General features: G+C 40.7%; 1 pseudogene; it reads left to right on the top strand.

Annotated features, from left to right (window-relative positions):
* Nucleotides 1-820: 820 nt before the first annotated feature.
* The window catches only part of LOC127205168 (zinc finger SWIM domain-containing protein 1-like), a 29752-nt pseudogene continuing 22500 nt past the window's right edge, over nucleotides 821-8072 (top strand).

Genomic DNA, 8072 nt, shown 5'->3' with positions numbered 1-8072 from the left:
TATTATTTGTATGTCTATGTGTAAACGCCTACATCCAAAATGAAAATTAATGAGTAAAGCTGCTCATACAGCACCCCAAAAAAGTAATGAGATTAAAGTAACTAGAGTGGATGGTACAGAAATAACAGAAAAGTAACCAATTGATAAAATGGAAATGGGTTAATGAACTCATAAGGAAAAGAATCAAACCATATCTACAAGAAAATATGGAAACTATGTGGCAAGAAAACCAAGATATTAAAAAACTTTTTAAAATAATCATTTAGTGAAAATGAAATCCGTGATAAATGATTAAAAAAACAAACAGTAAAATAAATGCCCAACACAAGTTTTTAGAAAAGTCATAGAAAATCCAAATAAAGCAAAAGGAAATAAGTAAAAATCAAGGAGACAATAATAAATTAGGAAATAAAAATTATTAAAAATAACAAATAAATCTCATGTGAATTCTTTGGGGGGTGAAAATAGATCATAAAAAATTTAACTGTTAAAGAAAAGGAAGCAGAATGCCACTAAATAAAACATAAAACATGTTAATGGGAAACAACAAAGACATGAAGGGAATTTAAAAATGCAAATGAGACAACTCTGCTCATATTGTGCAATTTAATTTGATGAAATACATTTTCTGAAAGAATGTAAATTGTTGAAATTGCCACCAGAAGATAGTGGATAATAGCAGTAAGTGCTGTTTCGTCTACATTGGGCAGTGTGCTAAGGGCCTCACATAGCTCAACTCTTTTATCGTTCACAACAAAATCCAGAGGTATTCTTTTATTTTATTGTCTCCATTTTCAGATGAGGAAATGGAGGTGCCATCATGCCATCATCCAATGGTCACAGCCTGCCAGGTTCAGATCTTAGATGTAGTTATGACTGTCTGGACCAGTACGAAGGCCCAAGGAAAACAATTGCTGCTGAAGCAGGTATGGCTGAAAATGAGATCCTTCTTGCTGAGATCATCAGCCTAGAGAGAGAAAGAGAAAATTATTTGTATGAGAGATAATCCATACTTTCTGACCAGCTCTAGAAGAAGCAGACACTCTCAAGGTTTTATTTTATGTGCAGGAAACCTAATTTTGATGTTGATTATCCCAAGATATCTTCTATAAAATGTTAGTAAGTCTGTGAGAAGGGAAGTCATTACAATCAGTGGTGTGCCTACCTGTGAGCCCAGTAGGATCCATGGGATAATTTTGAACCTGTAGGCACCCAGATGGCTCTAATTCAATTTGTTGGGTCACAGAAAACAAGAGCAAGAACAAAAACAAAAACAAAAACAAAACAAAACAAAAAAACCCAGGTACAAAAGGCACAAGTGGAGGAAAGGGAGTTGAAAGGAGAAAGAGGAGTGAGAGGGTAGGAGGCAGATTAAAGAGGATGGGAGGGCAATCAGAATGCATTTTATACGTGTATCAAATTGTCCAAGAATAAATGTAATTGATAAAAATGTCCACAAATGAAGCCAGCATATGGATAGTGCCAAAGTTTCTAGGTAAACAGAAATCTAGGCAGTGTCGATTAGCACATTAACAACATAGTAAAGAGCATTTGATTCTGAATACAAGAAAAGTAATTAGAAAAAAGCTGGACTGAGACTCATCAATGAAATGTCTGCTGGAGGAGTGTGAATTATTATTTTTTTTTCTGAAGTAGGTGGCCCATGCCCCAGTGGCTGGTGCCTGGCACTCATTGCATTATGGCCATCACTAAACAGACCAGTGGGTTATAAAAGGAAAAGAGGAGGAAGAGAAAGAGGATGATGATGATGATAAAATGAAGTTGGGAGGGGGGTGGAGGGTTGTCTAGATTCAGCAGGAATCAAAAAATGGTAAAGTGTTGATTGAGTGTGAAGACTGAAGTGAGGAATAAAGAAGATGAGAAAAAAATTTAATTTAAAAAATTTATTCACTTTACATCCCAATTGTAGTCCTCTCCCTCCTCTCCTCCCAGTCCCACCCTCCCTCCCTCTACTCCTCATTCCCCTCCCCTAGTCTTCAGAGAGGGAGAACCTTTCTCTGCTACCAACTGACCCTAGCTTATCAAGTCTCATCAGAACTGTCTGCATCCTCTGTGGCCAGGTGCACAGGTGATGAAAGTGCAGGCAACAGAGTCCATGGCAGGGATAGCCCCTGCTCCCCTTAATAGGGGACCCACATGGAGACTGAGTTGCCTATCTGCTACATCTGAGTGGGAGAGGGGGCTAGGTCCTTTCCATGCACAGTCTGTGGTTGGTGCATCCATTTCTGCACGTCACCCCCACTCTCGAGCCCTGATTTGTTGGCTCTGTTGGTCTTCACATGGAGCGCCTGTCCCCTCTGGGTTCTTCTATCCCCCAACTCTTCCATAAGATTCCCTGCGCTCTGCCCAAAGTTTGGCTGTGAGTCTCAGCATCTGCTTTGATCCCCTGTTGGGTGGAGTCTTTCAGAGGACATCCATAGTTGGCTCCTGTCCTGTTCCTTCTCTTCAGCCACTTTTGGTGTCTCTTCTATTTGCCCTTTTGAATGAGAATTAAGTGCAAGAAGATCAGAGCAATACCTGGGAACAAGAGGGTTTGCATAAGCTGATAACTTACGCCAAGCAAATTTATTAAAAACTGCAGCGATGTATATGCTATTTGCAGATGGAAAACTAGTGAAGATGAGCAGAGAGCTAAGTCAGGCAATATTGACAGAGAGAACACAGGGTACCCCAAAAACAGTTGCTGAAGGATTGATAACCACAGCCCAGGGGGACCAGTAAGGTCCCCAGAAGCGGCAATATTGACTCTTCTTTTAGGTACCGGCTCCAGCCCCATTTTGGCCTTGACAAGTCAGCTCCTGGTAAAGACACAGAACTAAAATTCCCTTTGTCTCTTTGTCCCTTTGTCTGGGCACCTGAGAAAGTCTGGGGTTGTTTGGAACCCACAGAGAGGTGTCCAGGAGGCATATGTGTGTGTGTGTGTGTGTGTGTGGGAGCACGTAGACACGCAGATCTAAACATATTATACGCGTTCCTGAAATTGCCAGTGAGAAAATGAAAACTTAAGAATAAACAAATAAAAAGATATGAGAATTCTGTTCTGTGGTGATTTGATATGGAAAATAAAGCTAATAAAAGTTAATTTCTATGTTGATTTTTTTGTTGGGCAGTGGCTTCTTGTTTTGGAACAGAAAATTGCCCAGTGCATGGTCACTGTAATAATTGTTGCTATGTGCCTTAGATTATGTTCTGCAGACCAGTTGCCTAATAAAGAGCTGAGAAATGAACCTAAATATTGATAAAAATAGGCACAATGTGCTTCTTCCACACATCTCAGAGGATGGTTGTGATTAAAATGTCCAAACTATAGAATCTTGACAAGAGCCTCATGCAACCAGAGCCACTTCTATGAAGCCCTAAGAACATTTATTGGAACAAATATTTTGGAAACTGGTTTTGAATGTTGGATAATACTAAATTTTTTGCGTATCTTCTGACCCAGATGCAAATGTGCATAGTCTCATACATGTCTGCTTATGAGACATGCTGTAAAACATACCAAATGTGGTAAAGGGAAAGGAGTGCATGTATCCACCTAAAGACAAATGCACAAAACACATATGCAACATGTGTGTGGTATGTTGTAGCTTCCTCATGACAACATCAAAATTCAAACAACCAATCAATAGTATAATGCACAGTTAAATGGTGGTAACTCTGTTCAGTGGAGACCTGCATGACTATCAAGTAGACCTGCTGCTACTTGAAGGAGCCATGTCATTGTCATAACAGTTCAAGGATAAAATCAGCCCCAAGAGGCTACATTGTACGTGGTTCCATTTATGACTGTGAAGTATAAAATTTCACATTTTGCTGTACTGTGGTTGCTATGGGGTGAGAGATAAGACTTGTCTGGGAGACTGCATGAGACCACTTTGTGGTGTGCTAGGGATAGCACGTGCTTTGTTCTGTGTGGTCCTTGCAATGGTTTTCATGTGCATAGCATTCATCAAAATGTACGCTCAAAAATTCTGTACCATGGCTGGGGAGATAGCTCTGATTGCCACTTGGTGTTCAAGCCTGGCAACTTGAATTCAGATTAGGTAAAAGTGAGTGTCAAAGAATAAAATAATTATCAGCCAACGACAGCAAAGTGTACTAGACAATTATTTTGTTTAATTTGGTGATATGCATAGCTGAATTATATGAAGGTAGGTGAATTAAAAAATATAGGACCAAATCGGAATAATGATACTTGTAATATACTTCTACCTGCTGGAGTTTATTGATGATCAATCCCATGTTTTTCTCATTTACTATTTTTAGTTTTTTCCATGTAGATTTTCTAATTTCTAAAAAGCTAGGTGTCAAAGTATGGACAGATTTACTTTATACATAGACACACACACATATACACATATGTATACACATACAAATGTGTACAACATAAACATGCATTCACATGTGTGTACACACACATATGAGACTGTTATTAAAGCTAAGGTGATTACCTAATTTGCAACTTTTCAACAATGCTCTTTTTTTATCCTAACATGTATGCATATGTGCTGTGTATATATATGAATATGCATGTTTGTGTGTGCAGGTGCATGTGTTTGCTCATGCATGTAATGGCCTACTATTGATGTTGGTTGTCTTCTTGCACTGCTGTGCACCATATAAATTCAGCCAGAGTCTCCCAGTTAAACCCATATCTTGTCAATAAAGCTTGTCTGGTAGCCAGTTTGCACAAAACATCCCCTGCCTCTGCCCTCAGAGTGCTACAACCACAGGTTGCTGTGCTTTGACCCTTGACCCATCTCCCCATCCCAATAATATTCTTTTAAAAAGCTTTTGTATTGGTTCTTTGTGAATTTAACATCATGTACCCCAATCCCTCTCATGTCCCTCTCCCTTCATACCTTCCCTCTACCTTTGCTACCTCCTCTCCAACAGAGAAAAAAGTCTTGTCATGGAAGCTGTCGTGTGTCACAGTGTGTCCCACACTATACCTTTTTTGTCTACACATCTTTGCTTACAAATGGTCAGGATCTCCATGACACAGGACAACAACAGGATATCCCAGAGGAGTCCCAGTGAGGCTCCAGTAATGATCGTGCAGCAGAAGCCAGAGGCCTTGTTCCAGACCAATAATATCCTTTAATTTGTAGAGTGTTGTACAGCACATGTGCTATTCATGTCTTGTAGGATCATAATATGATGGGTATGAGCTTCGCTTATAATATTCCAAATGGTGGGGGCTGGAGAGATGGCTCAGAGGTTAAGAGCACTGACTGCTCTTCCAAGGGTCATGAGTTCAATTCCCAGCAACCACATAGTGGCTCACAACCGTCTCCTGTGGTCTGCAGGCAGAATGCTGTATACATAATAAATAAATAAATAGTAAAAAAAAAATAATATTCCAAATGGCATGATTTAAGAGAGATGTGATTTCCCTACTACAAAAGTCATTTGTTTTTTTATCGTTACAAAAGATTAATTCTGGCAACTGACATTCTACTTTATGCTGAAAGAAAAAAGTATTTAACAAAGTTCCAGCATTACTAATACCACGCCAACAATACTTTAGGTACAGGAAGAGAAGCCACACGGTCATCACCACATTCTAATACACTGAGCTTGCAGGAGAGCTAGTTCTCCTTTACTCATTTTGTCAAGGAAGAGGGTCAGAGTGATTTTCAAGTGGCCATTACTATTTTATTTTAATGCAAGTATTCAGATATTTGTTTTGTCTTGAGATGGGGGGGTCTCATGAAGCCCAGGCTAACCTCAAACTCACAGTGGAGCTGAGAGTGGCCTTGAACTCCTGATGCTCCTACCTCTAGTGGTGCTTACTATCTGTTGCACAATCATCCACACCCTATTCCCAGTGCTGATGCAATGATTCCATTCCTTCAATTTTGTCATTTGCTTTTATTTTCACCTTGAAAGAACCAAAAAAAAAAAAAAAAAAAAAAAAAAGACTATAGAACTTCGCAGAGACAGGAACTATCTATGACATGAAATTGAAGTCCTTGCTCCTCCACTGAATCTGTATCACTGTGCATATGGCGCTGTCGGCTTCAGTTTCTTCCGGTGTTACATCAGAGTGTCTTACGGTCTCTTTTAGTTCAGTTGACTGGCACTTATAACAAGAGTCTGAGTGCAGCATCATTGAGCAACTAGTTGTTGCTGCCTTAGTGGAAACATCCCTGATGCATTGCGTAACAAGGTTGCATAGGCCAGAGTAGCAGGTGGCAAGTGGGATAGCTAGTACATGGCCCTAATCGTCTCCCTGCCACAAAGTGGTCAGTTGCCAACCACTTGATAACTTCTTTAGTAGCTGTGTGTTTTGGTATCTATCAGGATCAAGAGGACTATATATACTAGAAGGAGCAAATGTGCCAGGCACCTAAGGGTTAATTGACAGAAGTTTTTAGGTACAGTACACCAGGATGAGTGAACCAACCTCTAATCCATGAATTTCTGTTCTCTCATCTATCAGATAGCTTATTTCATTGCAGCAGGTCTCCCCCTTATAATATTTATGCTAATTGTGGTAATTCATGCAGATTAGGCCATTACAAGTAATTAGAAACTGTTGAGTTGACAAGATTGTATTAGATTCTATCCCCGTCTTCCTAGGTAATTCAACACTAATTTGTCAATAAAAGAAAGAGGTATTGGAATTCTCAAGCATGCTTTCAGTTGTAATTTTGTTGCTTTTCTTTTCTGAAAATTAATTACATGAGTTAGGTCTTGTTGAAAACCACATCAGGAGCTATATTAGATCCATACATCATCGTTTAAGCACCCTGCACAGGAACTGGGTCCTACCACGTCAAGCGCACAATCTGATTTTGAGAAGATGGTCACAAAACATGGGTGTTGTTGAAATCCCTTCAGTGGCGGGCATGTCAATGATGGCTTCCTCCTCCCTCAGAACGCCCAACAACAAACCGTGGTACAATTGCACCAAAATTCACCCTGGGTACCAATGAGTTTGTTTGCTTAACAAACAAAGCACTGGGAAGTGGTTGCTGATAGGGGTTGTCGGACCCCAAGGCAGCCACCTTGAAAAGTCTTCCCTCGGCATGAGTGGTGGCCTACTGATAATTATGTAGATGGATCCTTTCCCTAGTCTTTCTCAGGCTACATAACCTAGCCTCTCCCTGAGACTCCAAGGCCACTTGAAGCTTTACACGCAAGAATTGCACATATATTCAGTGACCCTCCCCACCCTTATCCATCCTGTGAGAGGATACCATTAGCCAAGAAGCCCAGCTATGATGATCATTTGTAAGCAGACACAGCTGTTCTTAGGGAGATGGCTATCATTTTGCTTTGGGGAATAGTGCTATGCAACACTGGGAAAAACATCAGACTCTACAACAGCTCCATATGTAGTCAGGGACCCACCCCCCCCCCCACCCAAGCCTCAGACTGCAGTAGAACAACTTCTGAGACCCTGCTTGGTTGTACCGGAGGAAATGTTTCAGTAGGCCTTCCTTTCTGAACACGGCACCCACCTATTCTTAGAAAGGCTTCTTGGCTGTATGTGGGAGAGTTATATTACATACAGCAGAATTAGATCTCACCATCCTCTTTGAACATGAAACACAGCATAGAGAGACACGATTGGGTATTTTGGCAAAAAGTGGACTTGTACTGGTTAGTCTTGCCTCTTAACCCGACTGGGTTAAAGGAAGCCTAAGACCTGGAAGCACACCTCTGCATGCCCGTGTGTCTCATCCATGAGAGGATCTCCACACAGGATAGTGACTGCCAGAAAAACCTGATGTGAATGTCATCGGAACCACTTAACAGGGAGGAAGGTAGTGTGCACGTGCATGCAAGTATCCAAATCTTCCCTTCAGTATGAGTGTGCCTGTGTCTCCCACTAGTATATCCTGAAACCAGACGTCAATTTCTTCAGGCTGTCAGTGCAGACGCAATACCAAAGACTTCCAGGAAACTTTTTGTGCCTTCAGTTTTGGATTGAGGCTTCTGAAGCAATCAGCTTCTTGGAATGAACAGCTACAAGTTCCCCCATCTGGCTGGAGTGCAGTTGGCTACTGTTGGATGCAAATCAATCCAATACATTTCCCTTA

This window comes from Acomys russatus, chromosome 21, assembly GCF_903995435.1.
Source record: "Acomys russatus chromosome 21, mAcoRus1.1, whole genome shotgun sequence".
NCBI lineage: Eukaryota > Metazoa > Chordata > Mammalia > Rodentia > Muridae > Acomys > Acomys russatus.
This window is presented reverse-complemented; position numbering and strand designations above follow the sequence as displayed.